We start from the raw sequence: 3,733 nt of genomic DNA on the forward strand, positions 1-3,733 counted from the left end.
TAACACTTTCTTCATTGTATGTCGTTATTATGCCCCCACTATGTATACATCTGAAAAATGGTTTTTTACTTTATACTGCAATGATTGCTCTTGTATCTGGTGTACTCATAGAGCTATGAGTGTCTTTGGGGAAGCAGCCATGACTTAATGCATTTATTTATTTATTTATTTAAATTCTCACAGGTTATTGGTACCTAGTAGGCACCAAAAGACAATGAATAAAGACGTCTATATAGAATACTTTCTATGTACCTTTTCTGGTTCTCCTGATGCCCTAGTCTCTTGGACCCCCAGCTGATTGTCCACCTCAGCCCCCACTGTGCCTACCTTTCTGAGAGACTACTCATGAATATCACTGTGAGAGACACTACAACCACTCCTCAGCTTAGGTCTACATGGCTTCATTTCCTGAGTCCCATATTGCCTGTTCAGGATCTGGCTCTTCTCCATCGGGGTATGTCCATGTGATCTGGTTAAGCACTTGTGTACTTAGAGATTTTACCATTCCTGCCACTGTTGTAGGGTGTATGACCTGATGTCCCCAAGTAACTGCCAAGGGGACAGCAGACCAGTCAACCTGGAAATGGAGGGTAGTTAATTTTTCGAGCTGCCAAATTTTTACCTATGGAAAACAAGTGATAGGAAGTCAAAAGCCTTCCTTCCCTCACCTCCTCTCTGACTGTTTCAAGGTGCAGATTCACCAATATGTCTTTTTTTTTTTAATTTTTTTTATTTTTTTTATTTTTCAAGACAGGGTTTCTCCATGTAGTTTTGGTGCCTGTCCTGGAACTCACTCTGTAGACCAGGCTGGCTTCGAACTCACAGAGATCCATCTGGCTTTGCCTCCTGAGTGCTGGCCAATATGTCTTTGTAAGAACATCCTTTGTGGAGGGCTGCCTCCCTTGCATGGGACCTTTCAACAACTCTCATCTGAGGCTTCCAAAGGTAGAGTCTCCTTTGAAGTCCCCAAGAAGAGAAAAAGAGGTACCTGCAGCATGACAAGCCCCCCCCACACACACCTACTTGGCCATGATCGCCTTGATAATTCAGGCCACACCTTTCCTCAGGCTGAAGCTGGCCCAGATCATTCGTTAGGTCCAGGCAGTGTTCCCCTTCTTCAGAGACGATTTCGAGAGTTGGAAAGACTCTATCTGTCATAACTGATCCTCTAACCGGTGCTTCTGCAAGGTGCCCAAGGACCCTGTGAAGCCTCAGGCCAAGGGCGACTTCTGAGCAGTGGACGTGGGCCTGATCCCAGCAGAGGCACTGTGCCTGCAGAACACTGCCCTGTGCCTACACTGGCAGACCCAGGGCACACACAGAGCTTTTGACAAGGACCTGCGCCCCTTTGTGCTCCATGGACAGTTTCACTGGCCACCCAGCCTTCCCCCCCCGCCCCCCCCCCCCCCCCCCCCCCCCCGCAACCATCCAGAGAGGGTTTCATCATCAAGTCCCTGCTGGGGGACCCTGGGAAAGGAACAACATGGCCCCAGCAGCCTATGCGAGCCAGATAGAGCAGCTCAGCTCAGAAAGGCATCTGGTCCAAGGGGGAAGAAAGGGTGGGCATTTTACTCCCTAACTCCTCTGAGAAGCCTCTGAGCCCCCTCCCCTGCTCACTTCCTGGGCCCACAAGAATAGAGGTGGGGTTTTCTCAAGGGGAAGTCATCAGGCCTTCTCCTCTCTCTAGAGCAAGGCACCTGGCCTGCCCACTTACTTCAGGGTTTTCCCAGATCCCATGTGAATGTCCATCAGGGGGTGGAGAGCTTCCTTGTGGGGACAGCTACCTACCTCTTACCTGCCCATCTACACTCCCAATGTAGAAATGCCCTTGGCCACACTACCTCCCACTTCTTGTCCCCAGTGTCCATCTTCAATCAGTCCAGTCTGCTGGAGCATAGGTACTGAATCCTAAGGGTCCCAGGACCTGCTCTGTGATCTAGATTGCTTCCTCTAGAGGGTACCACCCAGCAAGAGCATCTGTGATGTGTGGGTCATTCACTCTTGGGACCTGTCTGCTCCTGCCCTGGGCTGGCTGCTTTCCTGGTACAGCCTTTAATATTTTAGGGCAGGTAGGGGCTGCTTTTCCCTTCCACCCTTGGACACCAACTTGATAGAGAGCCGGAGCTAGGAGCATGTCCACAGCAATAGCTTTAAAACACCAGGCACAGCCTTGCAGAAAACCCACAACTTTAAGTGGGTTACTCCAGAAAGGGTTTGCCTCGGCTAGATACGGCAGGGCTGGCCAACCATGTCTTGACTTTTCCCCACACAGGGACCAGGTCTGGAGAAGCAGGGCTCAGGCTAGTGCTTCCTTTCTTGACCCCATGTTCTCAGGCCCTCCTGCCATCATCTCTCCATTCCTCTGTCACCATGGTTTCTTGACTCCGGGCTGGGAGAGGGAGAGCCCAAAGTGGGTTCAATCTGAAGTCTTGTCCCCGTCAGCTGCCTGGGTAGGAGGTAGCACCTTTTGGGGGAAAGGGTTTAGGAAATGGAAGACTGGACCTTGCATAATTTGGGGGTGATGGAAGTAGGGGAGAGATTCACAGTAAAAGAATTTACAACATGAAAAGAAAAGAACATCATCCTTTGTGAAGAAACAAGTACACTGAACAAGTGACCCGCCATGTGTCTTCATGGCTCATGATGCAAACTCATGACCTCATACAGTGTCTAATACTCACCCGGTATAACATGTCATGTGGCCTCTGCTTCTTTTTCCTCCACTCTCAGTGTCAGAAGATCATACCTCTCCAATAGACTCTTATATTTAATTCTTACCTCATGCTTTTTGTTTAACAGGACACTTGATCTAAGACAGGAGCACAGGGGAAACAGCAACAAGAGCAGTGGCAACAGAAGCCCTCTGGACCTGACCCTTCACACTGGAATTGTCTTTTGAGGGTCTGACCTTAGCTCTCATTGAATGTTTACCTGCAAGGCAGTGTTATGCCTGCTCATGCAGATGCGTATGGAGGCCAGAGGCTGATGTCTGGATGTTGTCTTCAGCTACTTCTCCACTTTATTTTTCGAGATCTAGTTTCTCACTGAACCTGGAGCTTACCATTTCAGCTAGATGGTTCCACCCACCCCTGTCCTCTTCCCCCGGGGTTACAGGCAAGCTCCACCACACCCAACTCTTATGTGTGTGCTAGATACCTGATTCAGATGCTTCTGCATGTGTAGCAAGCATCTTACCCACTGAGGTATCTCCCAGGCTCTTTCCTCTTATTTCTATGTGTCCATCTATTCTGTCTTGAATTTTCTTCTCTAAACTGGCTGTTTGGTAACATCCCTCTCAACTACACTGCTGAGAATTGAATGCCACATACAATAAAAGCATTGCTCCTAAAAGAGTCATAACCTGAAGTCATCTCTTCCTTTTCTTTAGAAGGTAAGGGAATCTGGACATGGTACAGACTACTGCATCTAAAACATTCTGTTCTACATTATCTTATTTGACCCTAACAACCACTGGGCCATGCAAAGGATTTTCTCATGTCACACACACAGCTAGTTCAATGATTTTCAGTGTCTTCAATATCTCATTAAGCTGATAGGTGGGCTGATTAGCATTTGAACCCATCTCCAAAATTCCTATGATGCCAAACCCCCAACACATTTAGCAGTTGTGATGGTTTGACTAGAAATGCTCCCCATAGACATGTGTGTTTGAATGCTTGGTCATTAGGGAATAGTGCTACTTGACAGGAATTAGGAGGTGGCTTTGTTGGAG

General features: G+C 48.2%; 1 pseudogene; it reads left to right on the forward strand.

The window, feature by feature from the left end:
• The first annotated feature begins 820 nt into the window (after positions 1 to 820).
• LOC128104493 (forkhead box protein H1-like) lies at positions 821 to 2,790 on the forward strand (annotated as a pseudogene).
• Positions 2,791 to 3,733: the final 943 nt, after the last annotated feature.

This window comes from Peromyscus californicus, unplaced genomic scaffold (assembly GCF_007827085.1).
Source record: "Peromyscus californicus insignis strain IS unplaced genomic scaffold, ASM782708v3 Scaffold_8__1_contigs__length_139910024, whole genome shotgun sequence".
Taxonomy (NCBI): domain Eukaryota; kingdom Metazoa; phylum Chordata; class Mammalia; order Rodentia; family Cricetidae; genus Peromyscus; species Peromyscus californicus.